Source organism: Lissotriton vulgaris, chromosome 7, assembly GCF_964263255.1.
Source record: "Lissotriton vulgaris chromosome 7, aLisVul1.2, whole genome shotgun sequence".
NCBI lineage: Eukaryota > Metazoa > Chordata > Amphibia > Caudata > Salamandridae > Lissotriton > Lissotriton vulgaris.
In genome coordinates this window covers 1,693,815,103-1,693,838,568 of record NC_141695.1, presented here as the reverse complement: position 1 = coordinate 1,693,838,568, position 23,466 = coordinate 1,693,815,103, and the positions used below count along the sequence as shown (strand labels likewise).

The window sequence follows — 23,466 nt, the reverse complement described above, 5'->3', positions numbered from 1 at the left end:
AAGTCTCCTCCTCTATTGCACGAGAAGAGGAGCTGGGTGTCGTCTGCATAGGATACGATCCGGGCCCCAAATGACTCCGCCAACGCCGCCAAAGGGGTCATGAAGATATTAAAGAGGGTCGGGCTCAAGATAGAGCCCTGAGGGACCCCGACTCCCAGAGGCGGCATCACGGCGGAATCTGGCGAGGCCCAGACCGTTTGCCGGCGGCCGGCTAGAAAGGAAGAAAACCAGCTGAGCACCGTCCCCCGTAGTCCAATCTCACTGAGTCTTGTGAGAAGGCCATCATGGGGGACGGTGTCGAAAGCCGCCGACAAATCCAGCATCACCAGCATGGCTTTACCCCCAGTATCCAGAACCCCTTTAATGGTTTCTGAGACCTCGAGGAGCTCAGTCTCCGTGCTGAGATTTGGGCGAAAGCCCGACTGGGTGGCATGCAGAATCTCATTCGTCTCTAGAAAATTGGACAACACCGTCTGCACGTGCTTTTCTACAATTTTCGTGAGAGCTGGCAACAGGGAGATAGGCCGGTAGTTGACTGGGGCCTTTGGATCCAGACCAGGCTTCTTGAGCAGCGGGATGACCATTGCCTGCTTCCAAGCCTGCGGAACCACTCCCTGGCTCAGCGAGAGATTCAGTAGCGGGTTAGCCAACGGATTAATCCCCTCGGCCAATTTCGCCAGAATTTTAGCAGGGCACAGGTCCAAGGGCGAACCCGATTTCAAGTTGCCCATAAGTGCTAAAGAGGGGGGCGCAGATAAAGGTGGAAACACGCCCAGCGTCAAGCCTGGCGAAGCCGGGGGCGGTCGGTTGGCCTCAGAATTAATCAGCCCCGCGGGTACAGCCGATGGAAAAGAATCTTGTATAAGTTGGATCTTGCTAGTAAAAAAACTAGCAAGATCAGAGGCCCAGGAATCAGAGGGCCTCTCCTCAGAGATGTTAGACCGAGGAGATATAAATTCTCTAACTATAGAGAAAATCTCCTTACAGAAGTTGGAGGCAGCTTCTATCCTCCCTGCCAGGTAGGCTTTCTTGCCCAGGCGAATGTCCCGGTGATAGTCCTTAACCACACTTTTATAAATCAGCTTAGCCTCCGAGTCATATTTTACCCGCCAAGCTCTTTCGGCCACCTTGCACTGCTGCCACCTGGCTGACAGTGCAGCGGTGAACCAGGGGGCGGAAACCCGTTTTGGAGTAAGACGGGGGAGCCAGTTCCGGGGCAAGATCGTTAAGCCTGTCTGAAAGCCATGCCTGTAAGGACTCCAGATCCTTTGACAGGTCGCCCGAGAGGGGGCAGGGATGATCCAGGGCAGCCTGTGCCAGCATCTCAGGGGTCACTCGATGGTAAGCCCAATGGGTTCGACCATGCTGCTGTGGGGCGGCAACAGCCGATTTAACTGTGCCTTTGATTGAAAATTTAGCAAGCAAATGGTCTGACCATAGTACCGGGATAATCTCTAGCGCCTCAAGAGGGGATGTCGAGAAAACCTGGTCGAGAGTGTGCCCCTTGTCATGCGTCGGCCCATGCTGATAGGGGAGCAATCCCAGCGGTGCCATGGCCTCTGAGATTTTAATAGCGGCCGCGTCAGATGGATCATCCATCCGAAAGTTGAAATCCCCGGCTACGATGCAGTGTTCCGCTTTCAGGGCCAGTCCCAGTAAGACGGAGTCAAGGTCTTCAAAGAACGTCCCGGGTGGACCGGGCGGTCTATAGACCAATAATCCCTTGACTGATTGATGCGGAGCCAAAGCGATAGAAAAAGCAAGGGACTCCGAACCACGAATGTCCTCCACTGGCAAGATAGTACAAGCCGTGCCTTTCTTCACCACCAGTGCCACTCCACCGCCCCTTCCCTTAGCTCTGTCCTTCCTGAAGATGTTATAATCAGGCGGGATTGCCATGGCCACGTCTGGATTCGAAAGTTCTCCCCACCACGTCTCGGTAAGCATAAGACACAGTGGCTTAGCCGTGTCAAGAAGCTCAAAGATATCTTGTGCATGTCTGCTAAGCATGGGCGAATTTTGCGAATCTCGCGTTCGCGAATTTTGCGGATTTGCAAAATCGCAATCCGCAAAATCCGCGAATTTGCGGATTTTTTTTTTGTGTGTTTGCGCGGGTTTTTGCCAGTTCGCGAGGGTTTTGTACAATGTCGCAAATTGCGAACTTTCCTGTCGGGTCGCAAGTTTCGCGAACTTGTTGTTTCTACGTGTCCAGCCTGTTTGGGACACTCTTCTTCATCACTGCCACTCTCTGTCACCACTGCCACTCTCTGACTACTCATGCCACCCTCTGGCCCACCCATGCCACCCTCTGTTTCATCACAGCACCCTCTGGTTGTCCAGTCAGTGTACATTATTGTGGCAACGCAAGCACACCTTCCCTGCCTCAAGTGACCTGAATTAATTTGGGGCTGATTAATGTGTCACAGAATATTTTTTTAGCTGGCACCTGCTTCCTTAGTGCTTCCTGATTAGTGATCTTTTGCACTTGCTAAGTGCTTTCATTGTTGCAAAATTAGTTACAACACCTGCCCTGCCCCAACTGACAATAATGAATTAGGGGCTGATTAATGGATTTGAACTTCCAGCCTGGCTCCTGCTTGTCTCCCTTAGCTGTAATTCAGGACCTTTGTGGCATATGTGTAACTATTCTGAGGTTCAGAGCAGGGTCACATAATAGTTGCAACTGGCAACTGAACTCTGGAGGGGCCCCTCAGGAAGCACTACAGGAAATGGCTACTAATGATGAGCCTGAACTTTTGAACCTGGTAAGTAGTTTCAGTATTGCTAAGATCGTATTTCTGCAATTTTGCACTTATTCGCGGGGCGCAAAGTTGTACTGGGAAGCCGCGAACTCACGCGAACAGTGCGAGCAAAATCCGCTGCTCGCGGATTTGCGGATTTTGCGGGAGATTCGCGAATCACGCGGATTGCGAATTTACCGAAAATCCGCGAGCGAAACGGATTTTCCGCCCATGCTTAATGTCTGCACGCCGATCTGGTGTTTAGTAGCATGCAGAGATATCCCACACTGGCGATGTTACTGCCAGGGGGACATGGCAGAGCGCGGGTGGGGCGCCAGCCGCAACCGGGGCAGATGGACTTACCACGGTGACGGCCAGGAAAGACAATGCAGCAGCCACTGACAGCAGTGGAGAGAGCGCGAAGCTCCCCAGAAGTATAATGCTGCACGAGTGATCCTGTATGACACATGTTGGGTGGCCGAGCCCCCCTGTCGCCCCGAGCGCCTCCGGGACGCTGACGGGCGCAGACGGGCAGGACTCTGGCAAGACTCCGGCAAGCGACGGCGTCCTAGCTGCGCGTTCCCGCTGCGCGGGAGAGAGCGACTTTAAATAGGCGCCGGAGTGGAGGGAGAAGCGCATGGACGCTCCAAGATGGCGCCCGCCGAAAAAGCCAGCGTCCCAAACCAAGATGGCGCTGGTCGCCGATCACCAGTCGATCCCCGGACCACCCACAGAACCCGGGCCCACCAAAACGGTGGTGAATATTCCAGAAATTAAATGCAGGTATGAGGGGGGGGGGGAGAGCCCAGCCAGTGCACGATTAAAAATAAAAACGAAAAATACACGAGCAAAATTCTGCAGCTAATGGAGTTAAAATATGCAGCGCTTACAAACCGCAGCGCGGTAATGCGGCACCTTTTCAAGGCTGACCGCTGTCTAAAAGTGCCTTAAATAGGCGCCGGAATGGAGGGAGGAGCGCATGGACGCTCCAAGATGGCGCCCGCCGAAAAAGCCAGCGTCCCAAACCAAGATGGCGCTGGTCGCCGATCACCAGACGATTCCCGGACCACCCACAGAACCCGGGCCCACCAAAACGTTGGTGAATATTCCAGAAATTAAATGCAGGTATGAGGGGGGGGGGGGAAGAGCCCAGCCAGTGCACGATTAAAAATAAAAACGAAAAATACACGAGCAAAATTCTGCAGCTAATGGAGTTAAAATATGCAGCGCTTATCTCTGCTCGACATGTCCCTTTAAAAAGAGCTATTTTGAATTTAATGGGGCTATTTTTTGCAAATTAAAGGGGTATTGATAGGAGCTTCTTTTGTCCCAAATTTTACCATTATGTACATGGATGATTTAGAAAATCGACACATATTTGACATCTTGACTAATTCCCGAATATACGTTTGTGAAAGACATTTATTGATGACATCTTTATGATATAGACATGTGAAAAGGACTCCCTTGGGGTCTTCCTATATTTAATCAATGGTCTGTTGCTGGACTTACATTTTGCACATAATTTGAGCAGAACATCTATTGGTGTCCTTGACCTTACCATCTGTGCAGTTGACAGTAAACTGGGCACCAAATTATTTTCAAACTAACTGAGCGTATCATCTTGCTCCATTATACCAGCAACCACCCACAAGCTCTTAAAGATGGTTTGCCTTTTGATCAAAGCCTTCTTATCCACAGGAACTGCAAAGGGGCAATGACTATTTCAAGGAGACTGAAACTGAGTACAAAATAACAATCCGAACAGTACCTGCGAAAACTCATTAGGAGGGCTATTAAACCAGTCATGGTACTCTCCCTCGTGAGCATTTACTGATGCCTGAGCATAAGAAAGTGGCTAATCATATTGTTTGTGTCACCCCATTCTGGCCCATCAGTAATGTCTAGGCAAAGATTATCAAAAAGAATTGACAACTAATAACCTCAATTGGACTGACTACTAAGGGTAACTCAGGCATAAACTCCATGTTTGGTCATGACCATATCATTGGTCACTTTCATTGTGAAAATTATATGATGTGCCCATAGACCAAACACATTAAAATATTTCACCCATGGGCCTATTAAATACACCTTGAGGATTGTTACTAATTGTAACTGTACCAACATCATCTATGCTAATTGCTGCCCTTGCAAACTGGTCTGCAATGGGAAGACCACAGATAATGTTAGAACTCGCTAATGTCTACAGCATAGCAGTATTAGGTGTAAGAACCTTACTGCTCCCTTGGTCAGTCATTTCTTGGAAATGAACCACACTGAGCATGACATTGAATGGAAACTCATTAAAGTGATCCAAAACTGCAATGGTGCAATGACGTCCAACTAATGATGAATTAGAATTAGTGGAAATAAATCTTTAATTGTGACAGTATAACAATACGATGTAGGAGTACAACATGATTGCTGCACTGCACCTCCTTTTTAGGTTGCAGCCTACCAGACTGCACATCTGTGTGGTATGCGAAAGACATATTGGGGAGTTTCAGAAATTTGACTTAGGGATGCTGTGGTCTGTAACTCACGTTTTCTGGCTTTCCATTTGCTGCCTTTGTTTGCTTTAGGCTCCACAACTCCAGTTAGTTTACAGTTTTCTTCCATCAACTTGTTTTCTGTAATAGACTGGCCATATCACATTTGCTGGCCATTCAAAGACCGAGGTTAAATGTCAAGCTGTGTCTTTGAGGGAGCCTGCTCTTTTATTTTGCTTTTCAGCGGACTTCAAAGTGAGAGTTTACAGGAAAAAGGAATGCAGTGTACTTTCCCAATATAAAATAATTTCTGGGAATTTTTTTGTGGAGAATTTTGAATATCGAACATGTTTTTTGCAAAATTCCTCTTTGAATCTATTGAATTTGTGCAACTGCCTTTCAAGGAACAAAGTACAAATCTGCTTTTCAGTCTCAGCTTAACATAAGGTAATCACAGGCAATTTACACTGTTTTTGGCTTATTCGCTGCCCAGCTCAGGATAAGATCTTTTCACAGAAAAGACCAGCAACATTGTAACACAATTTTGCAATCCTGGGTTTTTATTTTGATGCGTAAGATATTAGGTCCATGATTTGAATGGTGCAGCAGGTACAGTGGGACATAGGCCAAAAGGTCTTGGAAAACCTCTGAACACGGATTTATTGCTATAATTACTACTAAACAAGCAGTCACAAGGGCAATTATCTTGCAAGCATTAGGGTGATGATTTGCTTGGTGGACACCCTAGTTACTTGATTATTCACTTTGATTATTTTTTTTAATAAATGCTTGCCCGTTTTAAACAGGGGGCCGGATGCAAACGTCAGGTGTGCTTGAGGGCCCGGGCTACAGATGTACAGGAATGTTTTTTTTTTTTTATAGATTATACAACAGCATTGGATGTTGTGCAGCAGAGCTGCTAGTAAAAAAATAAATAAAAAAAAATACTATGACTTAATCAACGCTGGCTGTGTTGCAAAGCGGTTTATCTTTACTTTGTCATTTTCAACATGGCTAAAAACGTAGGCAAAACCAATAGATCTCGCATAGGAAATACCTATTGTGTATTTCTGTAAGTTGGCATGTGTTTTCCTCTGGACCTTCTTTTGTTATCACTGCCAAAACATCTTGCACATAATAATCAATAGAGTGTCTGTTACACATACAATGTTTACATATGCAATTTGGTTACACCTTTCATGATAGTGTATGGCCTTTTAAACAAGAATTGCCTGTCTGAATGATTGTGCGTACAAGCTCCAATAATATACCTATACACATGCTGAGATACCCAACAGTCTTGTCTACTATGTATTTGGACTATGTATTATTTTTTGCATCATTGTATGCGGTTTAGCCTCATACATCAATACATTTGTATCTTTTTTTACCTAACTATTGATAAGTATATTTTTTGCTGATAACTTTGACACGGCTTGTCTAGGTTGGTTACATGCTTTGTATTGTTTTGCCTTTAAACTGTTATGAGTAATTGCATATATACAAATGTGAACTCTACCGAATTGTTTTTCTGCCAGTCTTGGTCGTCGTGAGCTGGGCCATTGACGGAGGCTTCAGCCAAATAATTCGAATTTTTGCTATGCAATCTAATTTTTATTAGGGATATTAAAGTATCTCTTTCTACCCTATGTGATATTACATCAAGGCTTTTTTTTGTTGCCCATGAAAAATTAATGGCAGCCATCGTGGATCAATACGATGCATCTTTGCATGCTCATCTTATTACCAGAGCGCCAATTAATGCGGTCCACACTAGCAGACTGTTTGCCATGGTGTTGTTTTCCAGCTATTAGGCTTTTCTCCAAGGTACCTTAGTACCTCCGGTTGGCGTACTGAGTATTGTTACTGATTTTTGGTCTTCTCCTAATGACAGGTATGTTGGCCTTTTCCCATGGGTTTTCTCATGTGGCTTTCTTTGATTGTGCCAGCCGTTTTTCAACTCACTTCATCCCTCTGCACTAATCTAATGAGGACTCTGCATTGGTGACTTTCTTTTTCCCTCCAAGTTGTTTTTAGCCAGTTTTCACTTTGGTGTTAAAGTTTTGACAGCACAAGCATGTCCACCTCCATCCCCCACATTAGCACTTCATTAACTTTCGCTTTTATTTTTTTCGCAGATTAAAAGTCACCTCCAGTAAGTAGCCTTCTGTCTGACCATTTTTTAACACACATCTGCTTTTACTGATTTTTTTTTTTAAACTCTTGATGACCCACTAATGACCTACGGTCGAAATGCTATTGCCATATTTGACAATTGGAGCAGCATGTGGGATCCAGTCAACCTGTGACATATTGTTCCATGTAATAACTTTCTCACGTTGTACTTATTGCAGCTCCATCCTGATGTTTCTGATTTTATTCTCACTACAAGTTCACTGTATTTAACACATTGTGAACACTGTTTGAGCACCAATCACTTCTAGATATAGTATTGAATTAATGTGCATAATTACAAAGTTTATTTTTATTTTTAAATCTTCAGCAATTTATTTTGATTCTGAACTGTATTGATAACAGGGATTTGTTACCTTTTGAGTAAGACATTTTTATGAATAAGTCTCATTCTTGACACTTAGGACCATTGTTTCTTATACTCTACGGCTGACAGCATTATCTGGAGCATGTTATTGCCAATTACTCTTTACCATCACATGATCTCTAATATCACTTGGTACTACTGTTCGCAGTAATTGTTTAATTTCAGCCCAATTAAACTTGTAGTACTTGAATACTGTTTGACGCTTTTCATGGAGACTCATAGGGTTCCCCAAATGATAGGGAATTGTTTCCTAATATTAACAGGGTAAGTTGGAGATCACAGGATGTAAACGGTTACCCCTACCCCATCTGTGGTTGTCAATATTGTAACAGAAGGAATAGGCCACCATTGGGATTATTGCTGTAAACATAGTACGAGGGAGAGGTATAGAGATTGAGCGTGTTTCTCTCAAAAGTTCCCTAGCTTGAGGGTATGCGATGCATCTCAAAACTATCCTGGGTATTTGTCGGTCTGCATGACCTGGTCTGTCTCGCATTGGTACAGTAGGGCGCTGAGCACAAGCTGGTTCTAGGGAATGTTTGTGCTGTTGTAGTATATGCCTCTCGTCGAGTACATTGAGCATCGTCCTAGATCGCCTCGCTGTCAGTTGTACCCGCGTCCCTTGCGCTAGCTTTTTGGTAACCCTGCTCAATTTCTTGACCAATGCCTGAAAAATCATAAAAAGATTACTATACCTGCAGGTCTAGTAACTTAAATAATCTACTTGACCTAACTGTAACTTACTTGACCCTTAAACATGTTTCAAATTGTGTAGTCCTAGACAGAAATATTATTTTACAGGGCCACCTTTTTTCTTCATTATCACATTTGAGAGCACAATCAAATGTGAGTTCATCATTTCTGCTGCTCAAAATAAACTTGTATGATTATAGACTAAACATTTGCTCTCTGTATAATCACTATCTAGCCCACGTATAGCGTACACAGGATCCCAGACTGTCTTAATTCACAAATAGCAATGCCTTCAAGGCTGTGGTAGGAGTGTTTCTCAGTTCGTTTAAAAGCTCACTTTTAATAAATGTGTGTGTGTGTGTGTATATATATATATATATATATATATATATATATTTGGTTGTGCTCTGTCATTTATAGACCGTAAATTTCCTATTGAAATTGGTGAACACCTTCCAACAAACTTGCAGTTTTATTGCTAAAACTATGTTGTATATTAACAATATTCTGTGGAAATTGGGTTTCAGCAACCCTATTTGTAATTTGCGCATCACCAAAGTGTTCTGATTTTGTTTTCTTCTTATCAAAAAAATAATAATCTCACAATCACAAAAATAGGCTTTCATAACAACTGAAATATATATTTATAAATGTTTGTACAGTTTAGGTATTGGATATTTAAATGCCTTTCATGTCGCACTCTGTGCAGCACGTAAACAGGTCAATTTACAAAATCAATGAACTCTGCAGTCGGGAAAAGTAATTGTAAGAAGACATAAACTGACTCCTGACCTGTGTCTCTGAACACGAGCAAATGTTACAAGGTAAAATCAAGATTTACAGCATCTTTATTGCTCCTTCACTTTTTAAGTGAACAGGAACACCTGTTCTTTTCAGCTTGCCAGAACAGACTAGGCCCTAAATATCGCTCGCCCTGATAAAATTTGACTCGCCATAGCAAGTGGGTGAGTATATTTAGCATAACATAACATGTATTTGTAAAGTGCAAGTTCACCCAGAAGGGTATCTTGGTGCTGAGTAACAGATGTTAATTGTTACCCAACTAAATGGTACTCATTTTTTTCGACTTCAGAAGGGTGAAAGGCTGAGCGGACCGGTCGGGATTTGAACCTGTGACATTGAGGTCAAGCGCAGGCCTCTACGGTGGATGCATTAGTCCACTAAGCCACTGCCCAGCATGTAGGTGCGATCACTGGTGTGCCTCTGGCATTTCCTGCGAGCATGGGGAAACTCTAAACCTCAAAAAAGTCCTTCTCTTCAAATGTTTCTGTTTTCTCTGAAGTGGGTTAGGAGGAGACGGGGCAGTAATCCTGTATGTCAACCTTGTACTTGAGTCTTTTATGGATCTATTTAATCCCTTACACCATAGATACGTGTTTTTGATTGTTGGTTTCCTTATTCCAATTTAGGAAGACAGGCCACTGCTCTTTAATCTTTCAATCTTTTTCTCAGTGGCTGTAATTAAAGGAAGCTCTTTCTGGCAAGGATATTCCTATACTCATTGGTGACTCCCACCCATTGCTTTATATACTTGAATGTGCTTTTTCCACATTGAGAGTACATCGAATGAATGGAAGTACCTTTTGCTGGCGGCTGCTCCTGCTTCATCACGCCTATTTTAGATAGTGAGTCAGGCTGACAATTTGGGAATGAGTGAGGTGTCGAACAGCCATGTGATGCAGCTCATCCCTTGGAGGGGGTTGAGTAAACTTGGTAAACACAGGTAGATGGACCTATTGGCTGTTTTCTAACTGATCTCCTAGCAGGAGGTTCGGAGGCATCTTTTACTCTTAAAAAATTACTCTAGTTGTGAATTTTCTGGTTAAACCTTACATAGGCTTGCAGAGGGTACCAGGCAGCTAGATTAGTACCTCTCTCGCATTCATTCTATAGGTCCTGTGTACTTGGGTCCTAGCTCTTCAGCTTATCTTCCCCACACCACACACTATTCTAGAGCTCATTTCGTCAAAATCATGGTTAACATGCACACTCTTAACTCCTCTTATCCTGGGACTCCTCATGCATGAACCTCCCCAAGCTGATTTGTCCTGTGGACACCTATCCAGGCAACACCCTAGTGTCTTCAAAAATACCAAAAAGAGGGATCATGATCAGACGTCACAGAAAACATGGCATATAAATGTGCTAACACTGTCTAACCAGATCTGTGGGTTGAGAGCTCAGCCGTTCTTCACACAAGTTCCCTGGAGAAATTCGTCCCTAGCTTTAGCACCTGGGGTCATCTTGTGGAGTCTTGGTCAGCCCTGCCTCCCAACTTCAGATGAGCATAGGATTTTTAACGCTGAAGAGCCAACATGTCAAGGTATATCGGCTCTCACAGCTGTAAGAAGTCTGAACAAGTTTATTCAGAGCAAACCTTAAACCATCTGGAGTCACACAATTGAGCAATAGTCGCCCTGCCATGGTGTGCATCCAATACTGAAGCCTCCCTGATACAAGGAGGTTGTTTGTAGTTTTTTTAAAGAGCGGTACCCGTTGCAGGCCAACTACTGAAACTGAGACAGTTACGTCATAGCAGGTATACAGCATACTTGTGCCAAAGATTCAAGTTCACTGTCAAAGATACAAGAATGTAAACTTTTTAGGTGTAGATGAAGCTACTTGTGAATTGTCACTTAGTTCTGCCAAACTCGAAAATTAGTATGCCAGAAGTGACACTGATTGGTACTACCATGGTTAGCATGTGCTAGCAACATGGCGTCAAGAATAACAGTAGGTTGTGGGTGATACTGCTATGGTGGGTGGCTAAAAATGGACCTGCGTTTACTGTATGCGGACAATCATGCAATTTTTGATAGGACCCCTAAAGGCCTCAAAGAGATTAGACGTGCCTCATTAATATATTCATGAGGTAGGTCTCGGTTTGTGATCCATTGGGAGTTGCAAAAATCACATGGTTGGTGGCCAGCTAGAGTCAGCAGACCAACCATGCCTGCGATGGCTTTTCAGTAAAGCAATGTGTTTTTTGTTTAGTTTTTTTTTGTTTTTGTTTTTTTAATACAGCCCATTTTTATTAAGAAAAATGGGATGAATTTCAAAAAGAAAAATGAAAAGCTGTCTTTGAATTTAAGAGCAGACAGTCGTCCTAGGGACCATTCCCTGCTCTTAAAAATGTTTTTACAAACATTCACAGAGAGGAAGGGGTCCCTGGAGGACCCCTTCCCATTTGCGAATGAGTTGCCACCTGCTTGATATAGGTGGAAAAATGCACATGTTTTGTGACCACATTTCGGTCGCTAAACATTCACACATGCCACTGCGATTTGGTATCAGGACTGGACGCCCTAAACACGCCTCTTCCTAATACCAAATCGCAACACAATTTGCAGTTTGGTAATAGGTTACCAAATCACAAATTGGACCTTTGCAAGTTGAAGAAAGCCTTTTTTCGGTCACTAACGGGCCAATTCTGCGAATCGTGCCATTTGCGAACGAAAAAAACCTTTGTACATCTGGCCTAATGTTTCAAAAGTTAAGCAAATCCAAGCATCACAAAATATTAAGACAGCAGATGGGATCAAATGTGATTTACTCATGACGTGTCTGCATTTTGAAATGAAAGGGTTCTGTTTCATCCTGTGCAAGTCCAGAAGAAAATGGCATCCCATCTACAGCTTTCCATTTAATGGTTTGTCTTTTTTAGAAATCGGGGAAAAAAAAATTCTGGCACAGTCTAGATGCAGTCAATTAAAACTGGTGATATATATGCTTGATGTTGATATTTTAACCTTACTTCAAGGACCGTAGATTGTGGAGTAAACAATGAATCGATCTTCAGGACTGCTTTGCTAGTTGTCTTCCTTTGCTCGACAAACATGTGCATTAGTCTTTCCAATCTCTTTACAGGCGTGGTATAATAGGACTTGAGGAGAGGTCTTTTTGTTGGCCACACTACAAGCAAGTCCTATTATTTTTCACCTTAAGTCAAAGGGTTCTGGACTAAAACCATTTGCCTACTTGGGTGGTTCAGTTACACAGGGCTTGATTGAGTGATAGTTCAGTGATTCACTTTATTTCTAAGATTAATTTTTTTTTGTTGTCTTCTCGTCTTTCCGAGGTACGACTCAATCTGAAAAAAGTGTCACAGGGTCTCCTAAAGTGGCAAGTCTTACGACCTGTACACAATAAAGACCTTTATGAAAAATTGTAAACAGAGTGGACTCTGCCCATTTATTATATCATTTTGATGCCTTACACATGGTAATAATGTTTGCGGTTCCATGAATAACTTGGGTTCTCACTCATCCTGTGCAGATTAACCATGATGTTATCTGTCCAAATATTTCTTAAAGGCACTGATAAATGCTACACATTTGTTTAACTAAGGACTTCCTTTTGTTGCTAGCGATGTTATTTCTCTTAATTACTAATATGAAACCTGAATTTAGCAAGGTCAGACGCATAGATGAGGGGCTTGACAGAAACATGTATAAATCATGTATTAAGAATCTCCTTCAATTTCCCAGGACTGCAGTCAAATTTTGGTTCAGCTAATCCAACCAGAGGAGAGTCCAAGTATCCTTAATTTTGTTACAGTGCTAAAGATTGCCTAAAAGTGGCAATCCTAATTGAATCTCTGACTCTGAAAAGTGATACTTGGCATCCCCGTGACCACCGCCCTTTTCCTCCCTGCAGTTATAAACTAGTAACTCCAATATGTAGGTGTTGAGAAGAACATTCACGTTAATTATTTAAAATACTGCTGTAGCTATTTTATAAGAACTCTCTCTTGTCCTGTGACTGCTGAGACTGATGATAATCATTGCAACACAGACAATGCAGAATATATGCTATTGCACCCAACTCTTTAGAGTTGCTATCACTAACATCCTAACATCCCACAATACACCAAACTCGCCAACCCCTACTATCTCTCCACCTCATTCAACTATATGTTCTGCTAAACGGAATGCCACTCTTAAGTCTACCTCCTATATTCCCCCTACCCCCCAACAATGATCCTCCCCCTCCCACCTCAATTCCCCCCTCTAGGATTTCCCCCCATTCCCCTTAAGACCACCCCCCCCGATAACCCTTACCTCTCCAACCTCCCAAAAACTACTGATACACTTTTCCCATCAATTCCTACTCAATTACTCCTTAAGGTCGAACTTCTCCTTTCATCCCTCGTTTTAGCATTCTCCTCTCTCAGAAACTATATTTCACTCCTTTTCAAGTCCCTCTCCTCGGATCTTATCCACACATCGTCCACCTCACAACACGCCCTACCGTCGCTCAACGACACTCATCTAAATCCACCCACTTACAGACCTCCTATTAGTTTCACCAATACCGACACCGACACCTCCCCTCCCTGGTAACTACACTATTGGATCTAAGCACACTGAACCCTCCTTAAGCACCCCACCCTACAAGGTCAACACTATCCCCCCTACCAGTCAATCCACTATTCCAGTTCTCTTACGAACAAACAGACTCCCCTCTTCTGACCTCTACCAGACCCCCCAACTACTTAGACCTGTCTCTCCTGCCCCTGCCTCACCCTCTATCCCCCCTACCAGTCCTTCCACTATTCCAGTTGTCGTAGGAACGAACAGACCCTCACCGCTTCCGACCTCACCCAGACCCCCACAACTACTTAGACCTATCCCCCTCCCCCCTGTCCATCCACCCCATTACCTGTCCCCTCTCCCCTCTGCTGCATGTTGATAAACTGCAGATCCGCCTCCTGCCACGCAACTGAGATTGCGGAAACCATTCATAATGAAAACATAGACATCGCATTCGTTACTGAAACATGGCCCAAATCCCACTCCACCCCTATCTTCGACTTACTCATTCCACCAGGCTACTCTATTATTAAGAAAGATAGAATCGATCAAATAGGAGAAGGCCTGGCACTAATCTTTAAAGATGAACTTGGCATCTTACTTGTTCACCTCCAAGACCCCTCATCCTTTGAGTACCTTTGCGCCGACCTCACTCTTCCTGGCTTTCCCACAACTCGGCTACAGACTATTAATCACCCCCTAGGCCCCCCCCCACCCGCAAAATTGCCTCCCCTTTACTGAAGAGATTACTGATCTTATCATTCAAGCATCTCTCTCCCATTCCAAAAATCTTTTCCTTGGTGATTACAACATACACTGGAACAGAACTGATGACACTGCTGTCAGCCAATTTAATGAAGCCCTAGACATCACTGACTTGACCCAACTATGCCATGCTCCGACTCACTCTAAAGGCGCCACCCTTGATGCTATGTTGACGAGCAAGGATCTGGCCTCTCTCTCCAATATACTCCCTGTAGACTGGTCTGATCACCACCTTATCCTCTTCACCTTGAATAGCCCTACTCCTCGCCCCTCCACTGTGATCACCATACCTATGAAACCTACTCGTAGCCTTCCCTTTATCCCACCTGGCGAACTGGAATTTACAATTAAAAATCACTTACTCCTCCCCCCTCCCTCCCTTCGCACCAACGACCTTACTGACCATTACAATAATTCCATTCGTGAAGCCCTTGACCTAATGTCCCCAGTCAAACTTAAAAACAAATACATCCCTCCCAAGTCCTGGTTTAATGCTGAACTTAATTGTGAAAGGCGGACCCTCAGGCAATTTGAACGTGCCTGGAGTACTCATCACACCTCTGATAACCTGGCTCTCCTGAGAACTACTAGAGCCCAATATAAAAACATATCTCCAACGAAAATGCCTCCTTTCTCCGGTCTCAACTTGACCAGGCTAGAAACTGCCCCAGAGAACTCTTTAATATTGTCAAAAGACAAACTACCTCTGGCCCTCTCAAATTAGAAGCCTCTGTGGTTAATGCGAAAAAATCGCCAGCTTCTTTTTGAATAAAAATCAACATCGAACTATCCTTCTCTTCCCCCCCCCTCTCTCTCTCTCTCTCTCTCTCTCTCTCCAACCTCCCCTTATCCAATGCATCCTCCCTAACATTCTCAACTCCCCTTCATCCTCCCCTCCACCACATCTCGACCCTTCTCAACACACCCCTGCCCTCCACATCTCGATTCATCCCGGACAGGACACCTTTTGAAAAACAAGGCTTCATGGAGTGAATTTAGTCCAATTTCTGAAACCACGATCATCATCATTTCTAAACTCAAAGCATCCTCACACTCCAAAGACCCTCTTCCCTCCCATTTAGTTCAAGATCTCAAATTTATCATAGCCCCAATTTGGACCGATATCATCAACTCCTCACTCTCCACTGGCTGTGTTCCTGACTCCCTTCAGTTAGGGCAAATCTTCCCGATTCTTAAAAACCCCATCTGCTGACCCTAATGACCTTAACAATCTGCACCCTATCTCTAACCTTCCCTTCCTCTCTAAAGCGCTTGAAAAATGTGTCCTATCCCAACTAGATAACCATATCAGCTCCTTCGATCTCCTCGACATTTTCCAATCTGGCTTTAGAAAGGGATGCAGTACCGAAACTGCTATGCTCCATATTACTGACGACATTCATCGCTCTCTTGACCAAGGTGAAACCTCTCTATTAATCCTCCTTAACCTCTTGGCTGCATTTGATACTGTCAACCATACCACTCTTCTTAATACCCTCAAAGATCGCTTTGGTATTGAAGGCACTGTACTTACATGGTTCTCCTCGTTCCTCCAAAATGGATATCAACAAATTAAGCTTGGTCACTGCCTTTTCAAACCTCAACCTATCTCACTCGGTGTCCCCCAACGGTCTATCCTTTCCCCAACCCTATTCAATCTTTTCATGGAACCACTCACCCTCATTCTCAAACAAGCCAAAATCAGTTATCACCTCTATACCGATGATACTCAACTTTACTACAAGATCAAATCCCACAAGGACATCCTTCACCTCAATGATACTCTGATGATAGACCAAACCTGGTTCTGCTTTTAGGCCTAATCTAGGGTCTTGAATTTCTCTAATAGTGCTTGCTGATGCCTCTTCTCTAATGCGCACCGCTAGCTGAGGCCCAACCAGTTCACTCAGCTCATATATCTTTTCCTTATTTACTGATGCTTTAATGATGGCTTTTTCCACTATTATTTCTGTGATAAGATTTTTTGCAATGGCTACCTGAGATAATGCACTGTCTAGCCCCTGGCCTTGTTGAGCTGCAGCGATCAGATCTTCTTCGGCTTTACCCAAGTTATAATGTAGTGCAGCTAGGTGGGATTTCCCTTCCTTGTTAGACCTGAGAGAGAATTGGAATGTCTCACCTCTTATGCCCTCTTTAAGGGCGTCCCATACGATTACTACAGATGTACTTCCAAGATTATCTGCAATAAAGCCCGGAATCCACCCCTTCATGTGTTCGCAATACTTTTCATTCATTAACAGAGCCCTTTCAAACGTCCAGCTCTTAATTGGATAATTATTCGGAATGTATGATAGCTTTAAAAGTAACGGGTTATGATCTGATAATAGGCGTGGTAATTTATCTATCATACATACACTTTTCAGTGAATTTGATATAAGCATGTAATCAAGTCTTGCATGTCGCGAATGTGGATATGAATAGAATGTGAAACCAGGATCTCCCCAGTGATTATGTTGCCACCTATCTATTAGGCTATGTACCTTGCATAGGTCTTTTAGAGCCCGAAAAACTCTAGGTTTCTTACCATGATATTGAAATTCCAGACCCGTGGTCCAGTCCCCGGGAGATGTAGGTTAAAATCCCCACACACTATAAGGGGTAGAGGCCAATGAGCGAGCTCGTTGGAAACCTTTATTAGCATCTCTGGTTCATCAAAGACACTCCCATATATAGTGCAAATTGTTATTTTATTTCGACCCTTATTGTACTTGCATTCGGCAATTGCCCATCTCCCGAATTTATCGGAAAGTACTCTGTCAAATTGGAGCCCCCCACCTTTTGCTAAGATTGCCACCCCCTTAGTTCGGACTCCCTGTGTAGAAGCAGTGATGAGGTTATATCCCAGTGATTTCAATTAGAAATGCTGGATAAACAATGCGCAATTTGGCACGACCAACTGGAAGTACATTCTAATATCCCCCGCATAGCATATGACTTAGCTCTAAATTCATTAATGTTGATAAAGCTACAAGCACAATTTTATAAAACCTTCTTCTTCCTATATTACACCCCTAAGAAAATTGCTAAATGGGGAACAGAGAAGGGAACAACATGTCCTCGTTATGCACTATATGGGGCCGATATTATACATATATTTGCTACACGTAACACGTTTACCAAGCTGATTAATGACATCTCGGAATTTCTATCAGAAGTTTGTCAAACAAGAATAGAAATCTCAACGGAGGAAATCATGCTGGGGGTAGCAAATCGTGAATTGCAGACTAACATTCAGGGGTTAATATTTGTGGCCATGGCAATACTTCGACTTACTATTGCCTCAGCCTGGTTAGATCCTGATCCACCTGCATTTCAACAATGGAGGGCTAGGCTATTAGCCACTTGTAGCCTGGAAGTTGCAATTTATAAAAACAAAGGCGCTAAAAAAAGATTAATGGGCATGCGGATTTGGTCACCAATGTTCCAATCATCCTGTACACTCCCAAAAATAACCCCCTTCCCATTCAACTCTAGATTAATGATATCAAAGCACTTAATTGCACCATCTTCACCTCTAATTCTGTCAAATCACTAGGCATCAGCAGCGACCAAAATCTTAATCTCATCCCCCACATCAAAAATGCAGCCAAAAGTGCTCTTTTTTCCCTTCACCACCTCAAAAAAAATAAACTTTTTATTCCAGCTGATGATTTCAAAATCGTGGTACAATCACTTGTCCTTTCCAAGATCGACTATGGCAACGCCATGCTTGCTGGCACCCCTAAAATCCATCTTTCACCGATCAAATCTGTTCTCAACCTAGCCGCCAGACTTATTTCTGATTGTAAAAAGTTTGACCATATCTCCCCTGTCCTCAAAAACCTAAACTGGCTTCCAGTGGAAGGACGATCCACATATAAGATGCTTGTATCACGCGCAAAGCTCTTCACCAAAGCACCCCTTCTTACCTTTCTATCAAGCTTCAGAAAGCAGGATGCTCCAGGTCCCTGAGGAGCACTAACTCCCTTACGCTGATCCCTCCTAAACTAAAACGTAAAAAGACCCAATCTTGTGCATTCTCTGGTACATCTCCGATGATTTGGAATTCTCTCCCTAAAGACCTTCGCTGCAACCCCTCTTACCCTCTATTCAAAAAAAGACTCCAAGTACTTCTCAACAAACACTGGGGTTCCTAATGTTTTTGACTCTGACCCCGCCTATTACCGCTCTACTGTGATTCACATTTTACCCACCCCCTCTCCTTCTTTCCATTCTCTCACTCCCCTTCTCTACACCCCCTTCTTTCCCTTATTTCAACTCCCTTGTATCCCTCTTTTTATCCCGTTGCTTCTCTGCCCCCCTCACGTATTCAATTCAATGTTTTACCTTTCTGTTGAATCTTCCTGCAAATTGTCTATTAATTCCTAATATGTCTACCTACCTTGTAAAGTGCTCTGATACTCTTGGGTCCAGCAGCGCTATATAAAACCTCATAAATAAATAAAGGGAATTGATGTTATGCCTCCCCCATCTATGTTTTTTTACACCATTGCTTTGGCTCAATAAGTATCTCTCCTTTTTCCTTCCAGACACTTTCTTTTTTTTCTCTCCTCTCGTCTTCCCCCAACAGCACAATTCCTCCTTTTCCTTCAGCTTTGTTTATGATGTTCTCAGGCAAAAGTAGGCTGTCCATAAGTTTGAAATCTAGGACATTCTATACAAAGAAATTGCTTTGGTCACACACCCATTTGGAAAATTCATTCAAAAACTGTTTGTGTAGGCATCATACTGTCTTGCATTGTTCTTAGTTCATTTCTTATGTTTCATCAAGTGCCATTTTTAGAAACTTTGGGGATACAGGAAGCCTATATCTTAGAGGCGATGGGGATGACTATACAAATAAATGATCAGAGCCCTCTGAAAAATCCTTTGTTTTGCTCAAGGTAGCACTATTGGAGACTCTGTTCAAAACTAATGGCATTTTGAAATATTGCTTGGTATTTGAGTCTAAATCAACCTTCAAATCAAAAATTAATAATAATTTTATCATCAGTTTTTACGTTCAGATTTTGGGACTTCAGTCTGTGGCACCATTGTGGTTTGATTATGAAGTTACTGCATGGATGATCTCCTTATTAGATCAATGTAGAAGTCCGCTTCCCACGCTGGCGTCCTTGATGTAGAACTGGAATTATGCTCTTTGCCAGACCCCAAAAAATCCTGGTGAATCCCATCCTCAATATGGGTCCTTCACCACAATCGTGAAAGTGCTTGAAAAATTAAGTGTGTGTTTCCCAGTAGACTGCAATGCTGTGAAATTACACCATTCTAATCAACATTTGGGTCGTGCATGAAATAATGTACACTGGAAGACCATCCACGAAAATGGCATAATCGACCAGACTCCAGTCTTTGGCAAAGGTGTGATTATCTTGAACTATTAAGTCCCCCCTCCTTTTTCTAATTTTTCTGATCTACACGTACATTCAGTACAAAGTAACACATTTGTGTCACTCCTCTAGATGTCATCAGTTAGCCGGAGATAACCGTCTTTTAGGAATGAGTGAATGGTGGACAAACCTAGTCAACAGCTCAATGTGCACCGGAAGAAGAAAGAGTTGTCTTGGGTACAGTGGACACATGATGTTAAAAACAAAAGGCAGCAGACATTTGATAGCGAAGAAACTTTAAAGTGTCTTTTCTCAGGAACATATCAGGATAGGTGTTCATGCTCTGTTTGCGAAAACTGCATTTATGCAGTCCTTCTCTTGTCTTATTACAGATCTAAAACACTTCTTTGGACAACACTCCTTTGTGGTCTCCAATATATTGGATTTGTCCTTGCCTGAAGACCACTCTGGAGCTGCCTGGGTGCCCTGTACTGATAGTGTTCCACCCCTTCCAGTGCCAGCGAAGGCCAATCAAATATAGATAAAAAGGATTGTATGACATAAGGTTTCTTGATTAATACAGTTTATTTGTTCTAAATTGCATTTTGGAATTCTCCAATATTGGTGAAATTGAAACTTGTATATCATGTGGCATGGTTACATTTACCAACTGTCTATTGCACAGCTTTAAAATTGTCTGAAAACAGATGGACATACAACACAATAAACATGGTAGCATTCATAACCCTATGCAAGTGTTGATAGTACAATCTTTAAACAACTTTACAAACTGATCGCTCTTAAGACTGACAGCCCGAACCAGTCTGTCTTGTTTCGTAATTCCTCTGCCCAGCATGTCATTCCATTACAATGAGGTGGTTTATGAAAGCATGATGTGGGTTTTCACATGGAGCATGAGTGTAGGCTTAACCATAAATAATTGTACTTTATTACATACATAAGAGTCCATCATAGCATTTAACTTCCTGTAGATAAAAGCGTTGTAAGCTTGGAATGAGGAACACGGTTCTTGACGGATGCAGCACGTTTTTGGCACCAGGTCACAATTTAGAAGGAATTACTATACAATGTATAACCTTTTGCACAACTTCAAGGGCATTCTGTAGGACTATTTATATTCTTTTTCTACTTCACATGCAGTTATTTATGCTCTAAGGATTCAGGCAGTGGCACCCCATGTTACACATCTTTCATAAATGCAGTGTCAGACCATGCTTATCATTGTTAGATGAGCCTGTTTCTTTCTCTCGCTGTCCTTTCTTTCCACACTATAAACGATATTACTGTAGGTCAGGGCCAGACTGGCCATAGCGGGCACCGGGGAATTCCCCCGTGCGCCGCACGGGTGGGGGACGCTTTTGGGCCCCTGGGGATCGTTTTTGTTACAGGGCCGTTTTTGCTTAAAAATCGTCCCTGTACCAAAATCTCCCGAATACCGTCCCTATCAAACAGCTCGGCCGGGGGGGGGGTGGGGGGGGGGGGATGGGAGGGGCGGAGCACTTTGCCAGGGCCGGTTGGGGTTCCCAGTCCGGTCCTGCTGTAGGTGTACATTAACCTACTGCAATTCAGAGGCCTGAGTTTTTGTTTTGAAGCACTATATAAGTTTTGGTTCAAAACCACGAAAGAGTTGCTGTAGCTTACTGGGTTTGGTCTTTGACTCTTACTCTGAAAGTTACGAGTGGCTCAAACCTATGAAGAACAAACTAAGATAGATTGTATTCCTTACTTCTCTAAAATGTTCCCCATAAAAACACTGCCTAAGTGGCAGAAGACCTTTCTTTGATCTGATGAAAGGTGTCTTCCCAGACCCTGCACATTTTGTTACTATCTACATGATCTACTAGTGAGAATAACGAGAAGTAATCTTTCTTTCAATGGCTTAGTCATTTTCAACCCATGGGCGGACAACTTTGTTGACGTCAACAAGAGTTTTTAGTTTTAGTACAGATTGCAATGATAATCAGTTATGGAAAACATGACACATGTTCTGTCAATGCTGCCTCAAAGTGATGGGCTCACAGACCTGATCAAACTGTCAACAGTGATAGAAAGGCTAAGACACATCACTCAACCACTCAGGACTCTCAGCCTGCTCATGGTGTGCTCTAAAGCATTGTTTGAGAACAGATACTGAGGTATATTCTCTTGAAAACCTATCTTGAATGTTGTTCCAAAATTCAGCACTAGCATGTGGTAACAAAGGGCCACTTGCCAGAGTATTTTGAGATCTGTGGATAATTTATAAGTGCCAAACATATGTACTATTCCAGTTCTGCCTTGAGATGTTTACCAAGTTTGCAGCAGGTACACACAACCTCATCCTGAAAGACTAAACACAAACATTAGATTAGCGCCTTGAATTTCACTTTGACCTCCCTCCGTGCTGATTTCCATTTACAGAAGGACCTTGTCTCTCGTCTTCATATTTCACTCTGCTCAAGCTTTCATGTTCTGGACATGTTGCTATCTTCGCAACATATAGAGAGTAAAAAATGCATGTAATTTCAATAATCCAGTCTGAATTGGATGGCATCAGGTAGTATATGCTGTAAATTATAAAGTGTTAAAATATTTCTGTAAGAGAGCATGTGTAAGCTTAGCAGTGAGTTGTATAGTGTTTTATTTCCTTTAGTGTGACGGGAAGCTGCAGGTTTTGGCTACATGGGTGTTCAGTGTAAAAGCCAAGACTATTAGCTGTCCTCTTTTAAGTCTGCCTAGGCCCAAACGGAAAAGGTTGTTCATCCGGAAATGTGGAGGTTACAACCTCAACTTGTGCAGCCTGCAATAACATATTACAGTTAGGAATCACGACCAATAATTAGGTAGTTTTTACACCTCTTCAATCTATCAACTTGCTAGACCTGATCGTTATTATCAGTCTAGTACTAGAATTTCGCACTCTGCATTCTTAGTAACCTGTGCAGCTTCTCTATACAGATTGTCTTGTCGGGGAGGGTGGGGCAGGAGAAGATAGGTCCTTAATGTTAGTTATTTATGAGAAATTAGACCCTCTAAGAAACATTTACCTTTATCTCTAAGCAACAAGGCAATATGCATCTTTACTTCTCTCACTGCTACATTCTCAACTCACTCAAGCAACAATGAGTGTAAAACTGTATATAAGGCAGGCCTAAATGCTGACTGTGTGATACCAAGATTAGTTACCCTACAGCACTACAAACCCATCAAGATATTTTTGAAGCAGTTTACAAATTACACAAAAACTCTGATTTGGGAATTTGTTAAAAATCTGACTGGAGTTTCATGAAGAGATTCGCAATTATTCCCGAGACACAATCCTGACCTGGGTTACCCAAAATTTCTTGTTCACCACTGACTGAAAAAAGCATTGGCAAAACGGATAGGACTCACCAGTGTCCTTTAGACATAATGTAGAGCAGCGCGGCTGCTGTGCACCATGGGTAAAAGATAGAAAAAAATGCCAATAGGACATGGCCAACCCTGACACTGTCATTGTGCTTTTTTTTCTCTCATGGTGGGTGAGGTTTG

General features: G+C 43.0%; 1 protein-coding gene across 4 annotated transcripts in view; it reads left to right on the top strand.

The window, feature by feature from the left end:
* Positions 1-23,466, top strand: part of ARFGAP1 (ARF GTPase activating protein 1) — a 210,944-nt gene that overhangs the window by 50,917 nt on the left and 136,561 nt on the right. Inside the window, exon 2 of one of the 4 annotated variants that reach the window (XM_086932819.1) lies at positions 9,196-9,310. The exons of the other annotated variants lie outside the window; for them this stretch is intronic. The gene's annotated coding sequence lies outside the window, so the exon portion shown is untranslated. The remainder of the gene's footprint in view (positions 1-9,195; positions 9,311-23,466) is intronic. 4 annotated transcript variants of the gene reach the window in all.